This window comes from Schistocerca cancellata, chromosome 2, assembly GCF_023864275.1.
Source record: "Schistocerca cancellata isolate TAMUIC-IGC-003103 chromosome 2, iqSchCanc2.1, whole genome shotgun sequence".
Lineage (NCBI taxonomy): Eukaryota > Metazoa > Arthropoda > Insecta > Orthoptera > Acrididae > Schistocerca > Schistocerca cancellata.
This window is the reverse complement of record NC_064627.1, coordinates 118799354-118821135: the sequence shown is the minus strand read 5'-3', so window position 1 is coordinate 118821135 and position 21782 is coordinate 118799354.

Sequence of the window (21782 nt, the reverse complement as noted above, 5' to 3'; positions counted from 1 at the left end):
GCACTCACATCAGTCAGTCATAACAGTGCAACGACACTTCAGGACGAAGTTCAACAAAGATCCACTAACTGCTAACTCCATTCGGCGACGGTATGCGCAGTTTAAAGCTTCTGGATGCCTCTGTAAGGGGAAATCAACGGGTCGGCCTGCAGTGAGCGAAGAAACGGTTGAATGCGTGCAGGCAAGTTTCACGCGTAGCCCGCGGAAGTCGACGAATAAAGCAAGCAGGGAGCTAAACGTACCACAGCCGACGGTTTGGAAACTCTTACGGAAAAGGCTAAAGCAGAAGCCTTACCGTTTTGAACTCATTGATGTGGACATGCTGCGCCGAGTGTGGGAGGAACTTGATTATCGGCTTAATGTCTGCCGAATCACTAAAGGGGCACATATCGAACATTTGTGAATGCCTAAAAAAACTTTTTGAGTTTTTGTATGCGTGTGAAAAGCATTGTGAAAATATCTCAAATAATAAAGTTATTGTAGAGCTGTGAAGTCGCTTCAATCATTTGTAATAACCCTGTATATAGCCTTCTACAATCGATTTTTCTCTTTCGTTGATGTAGGACGAGAACATATATGTGCAGCGAGCATTTATTAATATTTACTTTTCTCACAGTCTCCAGTTCTCGCAGTCTTCATGCACGTTCATTGTGATGACTTGCTTCTCTGTTTGCCGTAGTCTCACTATACAGGACGAGTCATTAACTATTGCCACAAAGAATAATTCCGAAAGTATGATAGCTGAAAAGTCTGTGGGACAAGCGTCGCATGGGACAACGGTGGCCATAATATTACGTTGGTCTTTTGTTGCTAGATGGGATCGCTTTAGAGGTATGAAGGTCAACTTTGATTTTTTAAATAGGATGTTATAGTCTCGTACTTATTTTCTGATAGAGGCTATCGAGACGAAGCCATTGATGTGTAACAGTAAGGTCAACGATGGTCACAAAGCGGGCATGGAGGTCCATTTACAGAAGGTGTTCGAAGTAATGGCCATTCGGATCAATGCAGTGCTGCAATCTTCTTATCATGGATTGTGTGGTATTCCTTATCACATCGTCGCTTGTCGAAGCGAAGCACATACTATGGCAATTCTCTCTTGTAAATCATCAGGTGTAGTTGGAACGTCTTTATACACAATGCATTTTACGAATCCCCACAAGAAACAAATCCAGAGGCGTCAAGTCTGGTGAAAGAGCCGGCCACGACACATCTCCAACGATTTGGGAATTTTCTCTGCAACTCATTTCTAGCCGTCAGAGAAAATGTGCCGGACACCCGTTGTGTTGATACCACATTCTGTTCCTTGTTCCTAAAGGTATTTCTTCCAATAACGCACCTAATGTTTCTTGCAGGAATGTGGTGTACTTCCAACCATTACGATTTCCTTCGATGGAATAGGGGCCTATAATTCTGTTCTCCATAATCCCGCACCATACATTCACCGAACAAGATTTTTGGCATGCTACTTGCCTCAGACAACATTGTTGCATAATAACGCATGTTATGAAAATTAACATTTCCATGGTACGTGAATGTAGCCTCGTCAGTAAATAAAGTCAAATCAACAAATATGTCATACCTCTGAATATGAAGTTGAGCCTATCGACAGAATTCAATGCGACGCATACAATCCGTACCAGTTCATTCTTGGTGGAGACTCATATGGTAAGGATGATATTTATGGCGATGCAGAAAACGAATCAATACTACTCTGGCTCATGCCAGATTCCCTTGCGATTTGACGCGAAAAAAAACAAGGATCTCGAACCGCAGTGGCAAGAGTAGCAATTTACGTTTCTTTGTTAGTAACTTTTCTCTGCCGGATATGTTTCCGAAGCAGTTAAAGATCCAGTTCTCAATTTATCATACACATATTTAAATGTACGACGTGAACGGTGAGTACGTTGAGGATATCTTTCAGCGTATAAATCTCTAGCTCTCATTGAATTTCGTTGGCATTCTTCTTAAATGAGAAGCATATCGAAATGTTCTTCGAAGGAATACATCATTCACATGCGCTTTATTCGACGATACTAGTCTTACCGTTCCTATTAGTGTTGTATTGCGAAACTGTAGAATAGTGTTGTCATGTGAATGGCGCGTTAGATGGATACGCCGGATTCGTCGAATATTTACTATTTGCACGATATACGAGAGAGAATTGTCAGAGCATGTGCTCCGATAAGTGCCGAAGTGATAAGGGTTACCACTCAATCCATGATAAGAAGATTGCAGCACTGCATTGATACCAATGGTCATCACTTCGAACACCTTCTGTAAATGGACCTTCATGCCACCTTTTTGACCTTCGTTGACCTTCAAAGACCTTACTGTTACATATCAGTGGATTCGTCTCGCTAGCCGCCATCAGAAAATAAGTACCAAACTATAGCATCCCATTTAAAAAAAGAAAGTTGACCTTCATATCTCTGACCCGATCCCACCAAGAAACAAAAAACCAACGTCATACTATGGCCCCCGTTGTCCCATGTAACATTTGCCCCACAAACGTTTCAGCTACTATTATTCTTTCGGAGTTACTCTAGGTGACTGTAGTTAGTGACTCACCCTGAATAAGATGATGTGGTAGCTACTCCCTCCCTAAATCTATTTTTGTGCCGCTGATTGAGTGTTTTATTCTGTATTTCATAGTCTTTTTATCAATCTATGTGTTTTTATAGCTGTACTCACATTACAATGCAGTGATCCCAATTTCTGTTTTCAGTAAGTAGAAGTACATTCCACGTAATTCCATGTTTATGGTTAATATTATTATGACCAGAGATTAATGTCTTATGTCGAATAGTTATTGCCTCAAGTCGATATCGGTTTGTGTTGGAATTGAAAATAAATTTAACTTCTTAAGTCGCGAACGAGGTATAAGTCTTTAATTTTGCACGCCACGCCCCATCCTGGTCCTTTAAGATGCTGTTTAATACATAAACCACTTGGGAAAATGCAAATAAAAAATATTGCGTTCGCTACGAGTAAATTAAATTTGAATGTCGATAAGGCTTGATTTATGACCAAAATAGTGAATTTGTCCTGAGTTAGTCCAAGCATATGTTTCAGAGCTCAGGATAAAATTAATTCCATAACCGGTAGAAAACAGATATATTTCAGCACAGTCATCGTCTGCGAACTGTTTTACTACTGTGTCCAGTAAACGATGGAGTAAAATCTGTTCGTATCCATCTGAATTTTAAATTTTCTTAAAAGCAACAAGGGGACCACACCCTACCCAGTAACTCAACGCAATATCGTAACACCAACTCCCCTGTACTTACCTGTTAGCGGTACACAAGATGACAGGCATTTGTCACACCCAAACCTTTTCATGCGTTATCCACAAGGTATAACGTGATTAATCACTCCAACTCAATCGCTTTCAGTTGTACACTGTCCAGTGGCGTCGTTTCTTACACTACCGGAAGCTTATGAGGAGCTTCCTGTCCATTGTACAGAGTAGCGAATACTGAACCTTCCGTAATGGTAAACAAAGAATAAAACTTCATTTTTAAATGTGAAATTACCTTACCTGTAATGAAGTTGCATCCTCCCCTCCTCTTCAGCGAATACGTTAATCACCAGGTTGTAAAATTTAGGTTGAGACTTTTCCTACCTTTCCTGTTAACGACAGAGCTATGTTTGTATGCCTTTCTTGAGTTTGTGAACTAGTTACATAATTCTTACCCTATTTAGGGCTGAAAATCTTCTCTCAAGTGAGATACTGGATGCAGATGATGTGAAAATAAGTTCTCAGACCATTACAGATTCACATTATCCTGTATAGCGTCCATTTGACTTAATAAACCTCAACCAATTACCAGCGCTGTTATGATGCGTTTCTGCTGAAGTGAGAAATTGTTGTGATCTTAAGCAGCAAAACTAAAATAAGTGATCTGTAACCGTCTTTCAGTGATTAAAATGCAAGTTAATGAAAACACTGTCTATACTGATAAAAATATACACTTTTAAAAGTTCCAAAGATAACAGAGTCCAACGTACTGAATCTGTCTTATAACTGCCCGAACACTGCCCGAAACATCAAAAAGGACTCTTCTGAAGTTTGTTTTCAAATTGATTGTAGCTTGATGCCTTCAACGTTTAATTACTTATTCATCCATATGTTGGCCACGAGTAAGTCTTTTCGACATTCTTTCAAATTACGGTATTTCACTGCCTGTGTTATTCTATTTACGATGCAAGGTTACTTTACATCGTAAATCGTAATAACACAGGCACTGTGTAGCTCACCACTATTTTCTTACTATTCATTGAGTGGTAGCCTATGGAGGGTTGATTGTTTTTACTAGCAGGAGCTTCTTTTGATTATTGCTATTTCTTTTGTTCCAGCCTACTATGATGCTATATCCCGTCCACATTCGCTCTTATTTTTCATTGGAGACGTAACCTTCTCCGAATAGTTTTGCCCGTTACTTGAAATAGATTTGGGCCCTGAGCCGTGGCGCTCGTTACTGGCGCGCCAGTCTCTTGGATGTCCATTATCGATCCTTCGATGTTTCTTATCTTTGCTTGCCTTGTGTGGGCGAGTGGCAGTTGACGTTTGCTCGGGCTACCTGCTGAGACGCCGCGAGGTACGAGGAGGGAAGCAATCACGTATATGTGCAGTTGGTTGTACGCGGTCTGCCTGTTAAGCATGGAGGATATGTGTTGGCTGCCTGCCTGTCTGCTCTCCTGATTTTGCTCGCCGTGCCTTGCGACCGCCTAGCTTGGGTTGCTGCCTGGTGTATCTATGCTACACGAGCCATACCGGACGTCCAGCAGAAGCCAGCAGAAGTTAAGCAGACTTGTGTTCTTTAAAGAAAAGGAGCAAATATATAAGACCTTTTGTAACCAATTTTGGTGGCCTCTTAAGTGCGCCCTTCGCGTTTACATTGCCTTTGGGGAGACTAATTCTTTTAAATTTAAATAGTTGGGGTTCCCTGCCCTTTATAATCTTTTGGGGGTTTTATTGGAATTTTATCTTTGGGGTTCCTTCCTTGTGCTTGGTTAAATATTTACTTGTATTGCGGGAAGTGACTCCTGGTTAAAACTTGGAGAAGGTGTTTGATGTTACTGCCGCTTCCGACATTTGTCTTTTCAATTAAGTGTTGTCATCCCTTCGAGCGACCTGGTGTCACTCCCCGTTAATTAATGCTGGTTTATGTGTACTTAATTTTGAATTGGCCATTTGAATTAACATTTTGGAGCGCAGTATAGCACTAAGGCAACCTCATTGGATACCACCTTGTGGCCCGGTCTAGTACCTTAATTTACAGTGGCACGAGTTAGCTCCACTACCGGTTTTACTGAAGTGCTCCCTTCTAAATCTGGTCTTGTATAAGTTTGCCCCATGTGTGTCTGAGAACACAGAGACGAGCTTTAGTGTGACTTCAGTGCTAGTCAGTTAATGGAATCTTCATTTGGGCTTGCCTTCCACTGAAGAGTTGGAATGGAGCGTAGTGTGTTTGATTTTTTATTCATTTAATTACTGTAAGTTTGTTTATTTAATGGGAAGCAAGACATTTAAAGACTGTTGGTACTAACAACCCTAGTTGCGGGGTGTTGCAAATTCGTTCCTACTACTTATTCAATGGCAAGGCTGTTGATTAGTTGGTTACTGTGAGTACAAATTCACGCTATTCATTTGTTACCGAAATTGTTGAAGTGTCTGTGTCGTGATTCAGTCACTAGCTACGTGTTTCATATAAATTGATATAAAACTTACATTGTCTCCTTAAAATTTGTTGCCAGCAGAAACCCTTAAGACAACTAAGTTTTGTCACTGCTTATGTTAACCTTTACTGGGAGCAATATTTCATGTAGTTAAATTTTGTCTTAAAATGTGTATTTCTCTGATGTAATAAACGAGTGATAAAAGAAAAAAACCAAGGGTCCTGGTCCTTCCCATTGTGTCCGGTTTGTAACACGTATCAGGCTCATCTAAATTTTAGGAACAATTCCTTCACTGATTGAATTTATTAAGGTCGCAACGGATAACGCAGTGGTATTCTATGGGGCAGTCAGAGAAAGCTACGTGCCGTTGAGCCAAGCACTTTGGATTTTAGGAGCGTAATCATCAATACTACAAATGTGACACTGTTTTCAGATCTATTGAAAATAAATTAACGTTCACTGAAATAGCTTCAAATGATAAAATACACTCCTGGAAATGGAAAAAAGAACACATTGACACCGGTGTATCAGACCCACCATACTTGCTCCGGACACTGCGAGAGGGCTGTACAAGCAATGATCACACGCACGGCACAGCGGACACACCAGGAACCGCAGTGTTGGCCGTCGAATGGCGCTAGCTGCGCAGCATTTGTGCACCGCCGCCGTCAGTGTCAGCCAGTTTGCCGTGGCATACGGAGCTCCATCGCAGTCTTTAACACAGGTAGCATGCCGCGACAGCGTGGACGTGAACCGTATGTGCAGTTGACGGACTTTGAGCGAGGGCGTATAGTGGGCATGCGGGAGGCCGGGTGGACGTACCGCCGAATTGCTCAACACGTGGGGCGTTAGGTCTCCACAGTACATCGATGTCGTCGCCAGTGGTCGGCGGAAGGTGCACGTGCCCGTCGACCTGGGACCGGACCGCAGCGACGCACGGATGCACGCCAAGACCGTAGGATCCTACGCAGTGCCGTAGGGGACCGCACCGCCACTTCCCAGCAAATTAGGGACACTGTTGCTCCTGGGGTATCGGCGAGGACCATTCGCAACCGTCTCCATGAAGCTGGGCTACGGTCCCGCACACCGTTAGGCCGTCTTCCGCTCACGCCGCAACATCGTGCAGCCCGCCTCCAGTGGTGTCGCGACAGGCGTGAATGGAGGGACGAATGGAGACGTGTCGTCTTCAGCGATGAGAGTCGCTTCTGCCTTGGTGCCAATGATGTTCGTATGCGTGTTTGGCGCCGTGCAGGTGAGCGCCACAATCAGGACTGCATACGACCGAGGCACACAGGGCCAACACCCGGCATCATGGTGTGGGGAGCGATCTCCTACACTGGCCGTACACCACTGGTGATCGTCGAGGGGACACTGAATAGTGCACGGTACATCCAAACCGTCATCGAACCCATCGTTCTACCATTCCTAGACCGGCAAGGGAACTTGCTGTTCCAACAGGACAATGCACGTCCGCATGTATCCCGTGCCACCCAACGTGCTCTAGAAGGTGTAAGTCAACTACCCTGGCCAGCAAGATCTCCGGATCTGTCCCCATTGAGCATGTTTGGGACTGGATGAAGCGTCGTCTCACGCGGTCTACACGTCCAGCACGAACGCTGGTCCAACTGAGGCGCCAGGTGGAAATGGCATGGCAAGCCGTTCCACAGGACTACATCCAGCATCTCTACGATCGTCTCCATGGGAGAATAGCAGCCTGCATTGCTGCGAAAGGTGGATATACACTGTACTAGTGCCGACATTGTGCATGCTCTGTTGCCTGTGTCTATGTGCCTGTGGTTCTGTCAGTGTGATCATGTGATGTATCTGACCCCAGGAATGTGTCAATAAAGTTTCCCCTTCCTGGGACAATGAATTCACGGTGTTCTTATTTCAATTTCCAGGAGTGTATTTATTTTTGACTAATATTTCGCATCTTAACAGTAATCTTTTTGTATTTAATGGATGGACAAAACATTCCTGGTTCATTTATGTACGATACTATGGCTTTCTCGTACGAGAATAACAAACCACGTTGGCCTTAATCTGTAGAGTCCTGTGGGGGTGGGAAAATCTGGGGAGCACGTGGTCACTGCTCAAGTCTGTAACACAGACATTCACATGTACTACTCCACACGAACAACAACAAGTCGACAGCATTTATTAGTGGGAAGAATTGTATGAACCTCGTGCCTGGCAGCGAGCAGGATTTTGGTGGCTGCATGTCTCTGCGTGAAGCGCTTGGAATCAAATCGATTCATCTTGCCGAATATACGTTCGTTACAGTTTTATTGATAATTTAAAATGTCCCGCACAAATAAAATAAAATGGCAGGCAGTAACCTTTAAAGCTTGGGCTGCGCTTAGAATCTACAGACCGCGTGGTAGCGCCTAACGGAAATCACACTATTATGACGCTGATGAACTGCACCAAAGATTGTAACCAGAACCTAAATGGTAATTGAAAAAATAGCTAGGAGAATGAGATTAACAAATTATTATTAACAGATTCAAATACCTTTCGTCCCTTGTTCGACACAGACATTCTGAGGGAACGTCCGGTCGCTTACCTGTCTTCAGAACAACTCAACCTGTAACCGTCGCGCGGAGCTCTCTTCGAACCGCCGAAGGTGGTGGGGGAGCACCATGACCAACCTCTGCTAGGAAAAAGAACTGGTTTACTCATCTTTGGCCAAGCCCTCCTGTTCTTGCTCTCGGTCTTCCACCGACACCGTTTAGGTTGGTAGAAGATTAAGAAACCCACCACTTCTCTGGATCGTCTGCTACTGCATTAAAGTCATTCACACTTGACCACACATTTTCAGGAAGGGTGAAAGTAGAAATCAGGACACAGAACGTGCACATAAGAATGGAAAAAAAAGTGTATAGACCCATATTGCTTCTACAGGCATGCGGCTGTTGGGGCTGAGATTAATGAGTTGCATCACTCAATTCTTTTAATCATGTAACGACACTAATTGTGAAGTTGCAACTGCAGTATCCTATTTATCCGGCAGCACTGGACAAACGACTTTCGAGTAAAATGTCTCCCCTGTACCGCTGTACTTGAATATACATAATGGATGTACTAGTACAGGTTGTAGATACGTGGTTGGCGACAAATGGAAATTTGTATGTGGCCGTGAGTCGTGCACGGGTAGCCAAATGGTAAAGCGACGCTCGCGATAAGCGGTAAATCTGGTTTCGAATCCAGGTCCGGCACAAACGTTCATTGTCGTCATTCCATTATACATGTGAAGGTCGCCCATAATCGTACCTGCCAATACATCTACTGTATATCTTTGACATTCGTAATGTTTTGTCTTCAACGTGTCCCTAAATTCGTTAATTTTTGTTGCGCAGTAAGCAATATCCTAAGCTCTAGCTGGCAGTGTATCTAATAACGCTTCAGTGAGAGGGAAAATGTCTACAAAAGCGTGTGTTAGGAAGATGAAACTGACATCTTGCTTCGTGATTGCAGATCCACGAGCAGCAGTACTGGCATCTTTGTCCCACTTCTAATTTGGATCTATTACCGTCTCGAAAAGAGAAACGAATACACTACGATGCAGTCTACGGCTTATCCACAAGAAGAAGCAGAAGTCCACCGCTTGGCAGAGACTTACGGCAACCATTTCCTTACGTCGTCATCTAGAGTCATGGTTCGTTTGGTTAACGTGTACAAAAAGAACATTCAAAGTAAAAAAAAAAAAAATTCTGTATCCTCCGATTTGTAACAGTCGGTGGGCGAAACAGTTAACGAAAATTGCAGTATGAAACGTGTTTTAAAGCCTGCACAGGAGTCTATTCAAATGGCCAGGTATGACTGCGGCTCCATCGAAAATCTGAGAGATTAAATTGTAATTGCGTCCACAGTCATGTTTCGGTTGTAGCCTACTACAATGTGATACAGTGTCATATCCGCCCCGACAGCACCGGCACGGTAACTCAGCGTGTTCTGTCAGAGGGTTTGCTGCACTCTGTAATTAAAAAACTGAGTTTATGGATCAACGACGAACTAAAATAGCTGTCTTGCGACGTCCACTACGAGCAGATGGAACGAATGAAAACGAACAAGATGAGATTTTTTAAAAAAAGGAAAGAAAGATAGCTGAGTGGTCAGCGTGACGGAATGCCGTGCTACGGGCCCGGGTTCGATTCCCGGGTGGGTCGGAGATTTTCTCCGCCCAGGGACTGGGTGTTGTGTTGTCTTCATCATCATTTCATCCACATCCGACGCGCAGGTCGCCCAATGTGGCGTCGAATGTAATAAGACCTGCACCAAGGCTGCCGGACCTGCCCCGGAAGGGGCCTCCCGGCCAATGGCGCCAAACGCTCATTCTCATTTTTTTTTTTTTTTTACGGCAGTTCTGTCTTCAAACATGTACTGAATTTTAAAAATCTGCCATTGACTTCACCACCAGCTTTGACATAGCGAAAAACCGAGAAGACATGTGACAAGCTATTCACGGGGTAAGTTTCTTCGTCATGAGAGTGAGACAAAAAGCGTTTCACTTGTCTCCGTTCACATTGCACTCAAGAGGATGTCTGAAACAGACCCCGTAAACTTAGAAGAAAGGTCTAAATTATGTTTCATCTATTCGTCATATTCATTATGGAACTTTACAAATTCAACTAATTATCTTTATAAAGAGACCCATGTGATTAATCACTCCTTCTAAATTCCACCTCTTGCGCTGACAAGAAACAAACTAGGTAAATTAAGCATTTCATTCTGTTCCTTTCCTTTCGTTGTGTTTCAAATTGCCAATTGTCTCTTACATCAGTTATCTTCTTCCTGAACGTTTTTTCATTGATGCAAGAGAGGAAATGGTTCTGAGACGGCTGTGCTGTTTAATAGCTCTGCGAACGATAGCCACATCACATTCCAAACGAATTAATAATTTGTGAACAAAAGACATGACCAACAATACTGCTTTTACATATTAGGGCATTCCGTTAGCCACTCTCCGCTCTTGTACAATTGTTTATTGAAATGTCGCCTGCAAGATTTCACCTTAGCTGTGCTGCACAATTCAGGTGTAAGTCTACCCTGTTGTCTTACGTTCCTGTTCTCTTGGAAACTGTGTGCGGCAAAGTTGTGAAGCAGAATCCCAGAAACTGCACGTTCACATTGGCGTTGCGCTGCTCGGGTTTCGCATGCTTTCTCCGTTCCGCACTACACTGCGAAGCGAACTGAGTTGCTTACATTCTCGCCAACTCGTGTGTAACTCTGGGATATCTGTTACAAACTGTTAAAACTGGTTATGGCTTTGAAATTACTTACACTTATGTACCACACATTTAATTAGGCATTTAAACCACGAACACATTTACCACAGCACCTGAGAGGGAAATAAACCTTTTACCGTTGTACCGGACAAAATAAGAGTCGTCAGTTCAGTGGCGCTTCTTGCACACAAACCTCCAGATGTCGGACACTCAGATCGGTAACAATCGTTGTATGTCGATAGAGCGTAAACCGTAACACCGATTCAGTTCGTACCGTGTGTCCAGGAGCAGAAGCGTAAGCTGTAACTAAAAATATCACCAGAACAACGGAAAACAGGAAAAGCGTGTCTGAGGAGTGAATATTTGTAGATCTCGCGTGGGTCAGTTGGTAGAGCGGGAGGTCATCGTACCGAATACCATCTATGGTAATTTTTAACTGTTTACACGGGAAGCAGCTGGTCATGTGCCTCCTCCCTCCTCCCAACGGACACCATAGGGCGCTCACAGCCCGCACGTCACCATCTATCTGACCCCACACACCGCGCTCCATGACCTGCCGCCGCACAGCACAAACATTAGATAGCGACGGGGACGCACCAGGAGGAGGGGAATACTTCTTTAGTGGCCACTTAAGGGGCTCCGGAAAGGCTCAAAATCATGAAAAGTTCAATTTTTACTTTTTTGCGTTTTCTGAATCTGCAGACTATTACCTTTTAATAGATATATAATTTATTCAATTCCGAAGACTACAACTATTTTTAAATTTTTTTTGACATGTGTTCTACATGGGCGTGACCCACTGTGGCGCTGTTAAACTGCTGTCAAATGGTGTTATTATTAACGTCCGTGTTCATCAGGTACATTTTAGTGGTGTGAGATAAAGTATGTGTTGTGGCTAACCTGTGATGGTTCAATATATATCGCTGATGTGATTGTCGATTGTTTCATGTTTATTTACTCTGTCGTTATCTCGAAAATGTTCGTAATTAATTCTGTTTCTTGAGTCTCTGTTTTGTTGAAGTATAATAATGAGTAAAAGTAAAGTTATTAGAAATCCTCTGAAGGCTTTTAAGAAAAGGAGAAATGTTGGAAAGCCAAAGGTTTGTGTTATTACCGTAAATAATAACATTCTAACATGGTACGAGCGATGCTTGCTTTAGACAAGGAACGCCTTCGGGCTGCAGACAGGGCTGTAAAGAGTCTAGAAATACAAGCAAGAGTAAACAGGAGGAGGAACAAGAGGAAGCTGGAGGAGGAGTTTGCAGAGGATGAAGATAATCCATCCTATGGACCTGGAATGCACTAAAAACTTAATCCAATCTTTGTCGCTCGATTCCCAAAACTTTTAATTTCTCATAATAATTACATGTTTTCTAAGGATCTTCCAAACATATTTGTTTCAAACTTTCAGTAAATGTTACACAGTACCTTCTGCATAATTTAACACAGCCTTTTTCCAAAAAAACTGTATATTTTTGAATATATAAATAAAAAATTGCAAAAAAATGTTGTGAATTTTCATTGAAAAAAAATCATCTTTAATAACTGAACTAAAATTTTGTAAAATCCCTGTGTTACGTTGTAGCCCATATTCCAATAAATAATATGTAAAAAGTTCAACTTCCTACCTCAAATACTTTGTGAGAAAAGATGTAATTTATTAGCGTTATTTTAACATTGCAAGTATAGGGCGTTCCGGAGCCCCTTAAGTGGAGTAGCGTCGATGTCTTCGATATCGTCGCCAGAAGGGCCCTCAGTCTATGAGAAAAGGGTAGCGCTTTACTAAAGAATGAGAAAACTGAAAAACTCAAACAATCGCTTAACGTCAAACGCCAACCAAAACATTTGCACATCACGCGATGCCTGCAGTGAAAAATAGATTTCGCACTAGATGTCTGGCACGGTGTACGTTGTATGAATGGAAACCGTAGTAGGAAAGTGGAAAGTTAATATCTATGGAGGAGAAGTACAAACATATTACAGTGCATGTGATGGAGACCTTCAGACACCGTCGCCAGGAAGGTCACGATGTAGACATCGAACTGAGGGCGAAAACAAAAGCGAGACAGTTTTCCAAATGGCTCTGAGCACTATGGGACTTAACTCCTAAGGTCATCAGTCCCCTAGAACTTAGAACTACTTAAACCTAACTAACCTAAGGACATCACACACATCCATGCCCGAGGCAGGATTTGAACCTGCGACCGTAGCGGTCGCGCGGTTCCAGGCTGTAGCGCCTTTAACCGCTTGGCCACCACGGCCGGCCACAGTTTCCCAAGATTTGGCACCAGTGACAGTAGCGTCTAGCGCCATAAGCGTAAAAACAATATTGTACGGCGTAAAGCCAAATATTTTGTGTCAGTGAAAATGTACCACAACAGAAACGACATTCAGGAAACGGTAAATGACAGGCAACAAGCAATTCGTGCACTGCTGACAGCCTACACAGACGCAAATATCTACAACGCCGACGAAAGTGGATTCAACAAGGAGATGACTGTGGGCCGTACTCTTGCAACTAGAAATTCTAAACATATTGTATGGGGCGCACAGTCCGTTCACGCAACAATCAACACGTACAAAATTATTCCACAACTTTCACAGACGGACAATCTTGCTCCAGAGCTGTTTGTTTGTTGCCCTCCAAGAGCCTCGTTCTTTGAGTACTCATACACGTCAGCCCATATTCCAAGCACCAAAATTAATCGTCCATTCTCACTCTTCCAGCAAAATGACCAAAGAACTGTTCAGAACATTTCTACAGGAAATGCTAGTGGAACAAATCACTGAAGAGAAATTTCTGGTATTACTGGATTCTTACGGGCCGCCATAAAGGCGGTAATGTTCTTTGTGACCTGCAAGTACAAACTAACCTGCCAGAAGACAAAATCACAATTCATCACTATTCCAGCAAATACAACCTCCAATTGCCAAACACTTGATCATTTGATCTTATTTCTTCAAAATGTACAAGCATATGAATCGTAAAATGTCCGATGCTGCTTGAGATTCCTCGGAAGAGATTAGTCTGCAACAACGGAACAATCTTCTTAAGTGGCAATCCACATACAATCAGTTGTGTTCTCCGTGTTTCTATAATTCTCACCATCATGGATCGATAATGGCTAAACTCGTTGATGAAACCAGGCTGTTGGAAACTTCGACAAAGTTCTGTTTCAGACACAAGCTTTTATTCCGCAATCTACGGAGTGGAGGTGCAAATGTGGGATTCATCAGATGTGCTTCGCGTACGAAAGTAATTTGCTTCACACAATTCTTCGTATGCAACCATTACTGTTAAGCCTTTGTTCCTAAATGAATGATACTTTGTGTGCGCGTTCGCGTGCGCGCTCGTTTGTCTGTGTGTGTGTGTGTGTGTGTGTGTGTGTGTGTGTGTGTGTGTGTGGGTGTGTGGGTGTGTGTGGTAATGTTTGCATTGATTTTTGAACGTTACGTACTTATTATTGGCCTTATTATTTTGTTTATTGAAGCTCCTATTAGTTTTATTATGTGATTTATTATTATTATTGCCACTACAACTACTACTATTACTCCCGCACATGTGATGTAAATGTTTCTTTATTTTTCTGTTCTTATTGCACATTCAGCGAAACTGCAAATGTACTCCGTAGATTTACTACTTTCAAAGACGCGAAGCGGTGGCAGACTGGCAAGAGATAAGAAACAGTCCTTTTGCATGTCAGAAACATGTTGTCCCATCAAACACTTTCACGCATGATGCAGAAAAAGTTTTCATTATTGGGATGTGCACCCAGGACCCTTAGTATGACGACCTAATGCTCTAACATATTCCCCACTGAATCCATACGTGTCAGCTAATCAGTTCCTCTGCTCCGTAGTTCTGGTGTTGATTAACGTTTACTTCCGTTCTGCAAGGGGAAAGTACAGGCATTGTTCTTCCTGACAACATGCAACTCTACTGTATGGTTAAATGATGATAGCATCCTCTTGGATAAAATATTCCAGAGCTAAAATAGTCTCTCATTCGTATCTCCGGGTGGGGATTTCTCAGGATGGTACGAACTAAATCAGGGTTTTTGTTGCTAATCCATCGACATACCACCGTTTGGCGCGGATCTGAGTGTCTGACATCTGGGGGTATAGGTGTTAGATTAATTGTGGAGTAGACCGAGTTGATACTTTAACACGTTCAACATACTAGATCACTTTATTATGGCACGAACAAGGAACTCACTTTGAAACAATTCATTGCCACAAGCTTGTGATGTTCTCAAAGAGCAGTTGACGATAAACTTCGCTGCATAGTCTGTCTAATACAACTCTCACACTGCTGGTTATAGTGAGACCACACTGTCGTCTTCGACGATGATTGCAGACTGCGCAGTAAGCATGCTGCAGACGTGGCGTATGGAAACCCTTAAGGGTGTGTCTACGCCAACGCTCCTCATTCGTCGTTGTGTTTGACAGCGGTTACGCTTACTTGTGGTTCCGTTGCGAGATACCAACCTTTGCACTGGGACCTCGTTCATCGGTCGACTTCCTCTAACCTCCTACTAAGGGCCGCAGGCGACAGGATGAGGCACCTGTTGATGGGAGGAAGCAGATAGCTCCGCTACCTGAAAATCCATCTACCAGTTGTAGAGATCGTTCGGATAACATTGATCCTCAGTGCGTGTGAATTAGCAGGTGTACTGAAAATTGTAAGAAATCAGCAATGCTAAATAAAAATATTGCATGAAACCTTTTGTGTCGACCCATGTAAGGACATGCTAAATTTTAACGTCTTTGTTAGTATCGCTTTTTTTATGCTGAGTAAGCAGTACTTACCTTGCGTCCATGCAATGCACGCCATTCTTCTTAACTCCGTATGCTAAATTGTTGTACCTGGTGGACTGTTGCGCTGCGTTGATTTCATGCGACTTTTTATGACCACTCGGCAATGTTCATCGGTTCCTGTCCGTCAGCACACGAGTCCTACATATTCTTGGTTTCCATTTCGCAGTCACATCGTCAACAGTCGACTCACCCAGTTTTGGAAGGGTTGAAATGTTCCCGATGGATTTCTTTCCCAGGTGACATCCAACGGCTAGCCCACGTTCCAAGTCAGAGCTGTCCAGGATGAAAAATTCTGCTTATCTACTGGCAGTACTCCTCACCTCCTTTTTTAGTGGCCAGTCCGTCTCTCATGACATCTAGTGGATCGCATTGTGTATATCACAGGCTGGCTGTGATGCAGTCTTCTTGAATAATAAAAACTAATATTTATTCAAAGTAGCCCTGTAGAGCAGAAAGATTTGTACTACAATATCGTCGTTTCGCTGCGGCTATAATTACTCTAACTCTACAGTGGTACTTATAACGCTTTGAGAAGGAATCCATGTCCGAAAACGTACCGTTTAGATATAAGTGATGATAGGATTACTTTCAAACCTCCCGTTTCATGGTGAAACACGCCTATCACATTATGATATAATAAGCGGTCTAATAATGTAGCAGCCTGGGTTTGGATTCAACAAAGCTTTCGACACTATCGACTTTGATATCTACTTATTAACCTCATAAAGGTAAAACGTTTCTTGAAGTGCTGTACAATGGGTTTACCCATGTGTTACGTACCTCCAACAGTAACGAAGAGGTCACAACGGAAGAAAGAGTTTCAGTGGTCCCCCAAGGATCAGTATAGGGCCCATTACTCTTTTCATTACATGTTAATGATGTGTGGACTATTATCTCCAATTGCAATACGATTTATGTGCTGGCGAGCTTCAGTTATACCTAAGTGCAAGCCCAATCAGTCTGCACACAGCTATCCTGAAGGTAGGTGCAGACTTTCCTGCTTTATCACAATGAGTGCATAACACAGATGTCGGAAGTCATGATCCTATAGTTTTGTCTCTTTATACTCCAAACCAACCAACCAAACAAACAACACAGATGTCGAACTTAACCCATCTAATACGTAAGCAATCTTAGTCGCTCACGCTGAACTTATTACTCCTCAATTGAAAGAATCCTTTCGATCCTTAATTTTGAACGGCACATAAATCACCTTTCTTCTTTTGCAAAGAATTTTGGTATAATTTTGGACTATCACCTAGACTGGACTGAACATGCAAATGCAGTCAGCATAATGTTTTTTCATTCACTACAGAAATATAATAAGGTATTTCTTCTCGAGCTTAAAACGAAACTCGTAGTGTCAGTAATAGTCCCCACACTTGATTGCAGTGGTCTAATTCTCCAACGACTTTTGCGTGAGAGCTGGAACTAGTCATGAATGCTTGCGTATGATACATTTGGGTTGTATGCCATTCGACCATACCACCCCTGTTTTTTTCAGTAGCACCTTCTCAAACACTGAACTTCTTTCTACTTATCTTCAACCCTTACACTACATTCTCAACAATAGAGAGAAATACTCGCGCTCAACAAAGTAAACTCCTCTCTGAACCAACACACAATGCTGTTTTCTGCATCAGGAACCCGACTTTGGAACAATCTTTTTTCTGCATCAGGAACCCGACTTTGGAACAATCTTCTTCAAAGTATCAAAGAAATTAAAATCCTTTGAAACTTCAAAAGACAGATAAAGTCTCAGCTTCTATAGCAATAGCTATATCTTCCAGAAATAGCTATCTCTTCGTCAATCCTCCCTCCCTCAGAACTTTCCCCTTCCTTTGTCTATAAAATTCTCTGCTGAAATTATATTCTTTCCTAACAACCATTGTCCCATTAATTTCAATACCTTCCACTTTTTACGTCTAACAAGGCTTCAACACTGCTAAACCAATCAATATCGTTATAATGCCTCCATTAACCTATTAGTAATATTGGCGTTACTATTATTGTTATTATTGCAAATTATTACTGCTTATTGATAATTCATTTATTATTATTTATTTTTATATACAAAAATAATTAATTTCATTCTTAATTCCTCTATTATTTTATTATCATTGTTTGTGTTACCGTTATTATTATTATTATTATTATTATTATTACTAATTGTTGTTTTCATTGATAGTGATTATTATTGTGATTGTTATGTAACATGTTGTGTACATGTTGTTCCTTGCTAAATAAGCAATAACAGATAAATAAATTTATGACCATAACCTAAGGACAAGTGGTAACTGGTTTGAATGAGATTTTGGTTGCTCACTAATGCTACATTCAAGAAATAGTAGTTTTTGCATTAACCGATGTCACGAAAAGTTTGCACAAAGTAAAGTTGCATATTCGCCTTAAACATAATTGGAGAAGTCTCTTCCATTGTCGTACACTTCTATTCATCTCATTCTGTATTTACGGTCACTTCGTGATAAAAACACACGTCACAAAGCAGTATAATTCGGTTGTTGTGAGCCAAACGACGACGATAGGTACACAGTCTTAGCCGGTAAGATATTCCTCCTCCCGTTACGCCATTATCACTACCAGTTACTCAGGGCTCAACTGCATCTCAACAATAACATTCACTGGGCACACTCGGCGGTGGGCCATCGATTCTTGGTCCGCCCTCGACCTATGCGCCTAAAATATGCTTATCTTTCAGTGAGGGACCGTGGATTCCTTATCCGTTGCAACGGTATGCACACAACCTAATAAGATGGCCGCGTTATCAGTCACAGTACTAATTATGACATCACGTACCATTTTAGTTCGATTACAAAACCGACGGCGAGAGACAGGTGCGTTCGCAACTAGGAGTGGTTCTCCACGGACGCGCCGCAACCTTGATTTTAAAGAACACGTCCTTCGTCAAGTAGAAAAGAACCCTACAGCGAGTACTCGAAACATAGCCCACGCCACTCCTGTAGAGCACGTAGGTTCAGAGCTTATAGCTACCACTGTCTGTGTATGCCGCAGCGAGTGATTTGTAAGTGATCCTGTCTTCAAACTCGTTTCACAACTAAACTACATATCCGCACATGGGTTCCACATGAAAACTTTATCGACTGTACTTAGCCCCCAAAATCCTGTAGTAAGAACTGGGAAATACTCTGTATAAATTGTGAGAAATATATTTAATGTACTTATCATTCTTTGTTCCGTCTCAGTTACACATTTTTAATTAGATTGCATCTTTCTGTAGCTTAGGATCTTTTTCAGGTACAAGTAGTTGCGTCAGCAACCAGTCTTTTCTACTCCGAACCACATATCAGAACCACTGCAAGATTATTCCACCGTCTGATTTCTAGCTCCAAGAGATCTTCCACTGAGAACGAGATGCCCCAAGTCCGCTGTGCTCAGCTATGTAACATCTGTTGCAGCAGATGACGCCTGTGCAACAGCCAGTTAGTGCCCCATTACTGCTGCCTTGCACGCTCTCCTACTACAAAGCATACTTTTATACATCAGTCACTTCGTACATCGCTGGGAATGTTGTTCGCACATCGCTGGTAAGGCTTGGCTTTGATTAAAAAAAATGGAGAACAAAGTGTTACTGGAGCTTATCACACTGTGGTAAATAGTACAAGAAGCCACGAGTTTTCTTGAAAAGATTTTATTATAACATTACTAGCTTCGGGGCTGAGTAAATCGTCAAATTAGTAGCGTTGATTTCTTTTAAATTTGTGTCCTAAAATATAATATAACATTTTTGCGACGCAAAAATTTTACACTTCGTCCTAAATTTCAACAGTTTTTTCTAATAAATAGTTTACCTGTAGGCCTATATGCTCTTAACATTGTACTTCATCCTGAAAACTCCTCCTTTACATATTATAGGACAGAGGTTTGATTTTCCTTTCCAATCCATATTGATCAATATGGATTGGGAAAGAAAACCAGACCTCTGTCACTGTGGGAGACACAATTTTCTAGTCATCTTTCTTGGTCGCTGTGCGATCGACGAGCATATTGGCATACTAGAGACACTGCCCAACACACGTGCGTAGATCTTCGCTAGATCTTGTTGTGGTTTCCATGTCTCGACTGATCGGACCTCACTTTCTGAACGGCCCTCGTAAGTTAAGCACCAACTGAGAACAACGTATTTCTCTTTTTGATGACAAACTTCGTTGTTTTTGGTCATACATTTTTTATTACTCGCCACTGGTTTTTATAGTTCTCGCGCATCACTCGCCAGCGTCTTAACTGTAACTTAATTTTTCTCAGAATTTTTAACATTTCATTCTACATTACACTAATGCAGGTATTTCCAGGTGCAAAAATTCAATGGGAGTTTCCTGAAATTTCCTTATTGTTCCATTCGTTACCAGGTATAAGATACGAAACTTTTTCTGTGATTATTTTACGTTATGTCACCATTTAATAATTTATGTGACTCGGACAAGCAATCGCACAATGTCATCAGAACACGAGTTTAATAATTTTTGTTGTGACGGGTTATCGCAAGTGGATTGGGTTCTGAACAGGCGATAAAAGACATGATTATTGCAAGTGTAAAAGGTAAGAAATGAAATACGAGTATGTTTACAGTCAAAACGAGTAGTTATTTTTTGTCACGCAACTAATTCTTTGCAGTGACATTGGATCAGAAAGTAGGTACGTGTATGTACATTGCCAGAACCAGTGTAACACTTGTGATGGAACCGACTGTCGTTGGCAATACATTTCGAAGCACTGCTCAGTAGAAACTCTTTCTCGTAGCGTAGCACTGTTCAAAGTTCAAAACATATGCAAGGACTTGCAGATTCCAGTCTAACTGATTGCCTCTAACTCTATTGTCGCCAGACACGTTGCTCTTATCGCTGCTTGCTATGTACTAGACGTTGACTGGACCGTAGCCTGGGGTAGTATTGACCTCTCATGTCTGTGTTTGGTCTATATTAATACAGGCGTGGAGAACGTCTTTGAGTGTATCTTCCTACTTCTGCCTCATTGGTATGCCCAACGATGCTCCTATAGCAAGGAGCATCCATGTGGTGTCGATATGCCGATACCAGAGGCCAGCGCTGCGCCTGTCGGCTAAACCACAGATTTAATTCAAGTCCTGTCTTAGACCCAGCCTATTACATAAAGCGCGACGGAAAAGTAAATATGCTCACAGACTGAAGATCCGTTTTCCATTTGCTCAGCTTGTAAAATAAAAAATGTTTGCCAGTGCTGCAGGGGGGTAACACAAGAAGTACGATATAAGAACGTGTCCCCTTTACGTTGCGCCTTCAGCCGAGATTAAACTGGAAATTCTCGAGGACACCTTTAAGAAAACTTACCTGCTCTCCGTCCCCGCTATCATTTCAGCCTCTCGGCGCCCCAACCCTCGCGCCGTGCAGAAAGACATTCATTAAGAAGGGAAAGCTAATGAAACGCGCGTGCGCTCCGTCCTTGCGGACGAGACGCAGGATTACGTTCTGCTTTGTGGCCTTCGCGGGCTTCGGATTCTTACGCTGGCAGTCGCGTCTGCTGCAGTGAAAGACGCGTGGCGCTGGCTGCTGGAAAACACAGCTCGCCTCGTCGCCATAGGAGGCGCAGCCGAGCACTCTTCGCGGCCAACTTTGGCAGCTGCAGCCCGCAGTCTTCTGGCGGAGCAGCCGCTGCTGCCGCGCGAGGACTGGCGCCGGAATCCTCAAAGCTGCCCGCAGATGCGACTTCCCTGGCTGCCGGAATTGAAACGTAAAGTTGGCTGCTAACTTCTCCACCTAATCTCTGAGAGTAATGAGTGAAAAGACCGCGTGAACGGGAGAGAAACCGCGTATTTCACGATGGAAGTGAGCAATCCTTATTCCGTCTTAGACATTTGTTCTTCACGTGATTAGCACAGGTTGTTTTAAAATATTTCGTCCAATTTCAAAAATACATCTGCTACGTGAATGACGATAGAAACCTGGTATCGATATTGACTTCTTCTTCTTCTTCCTATTCGTCTTCTCTTAGGTATTAGGCAAAACTGCCTGCTGCGTTTCCCTATCTCCTCTTCCTTGG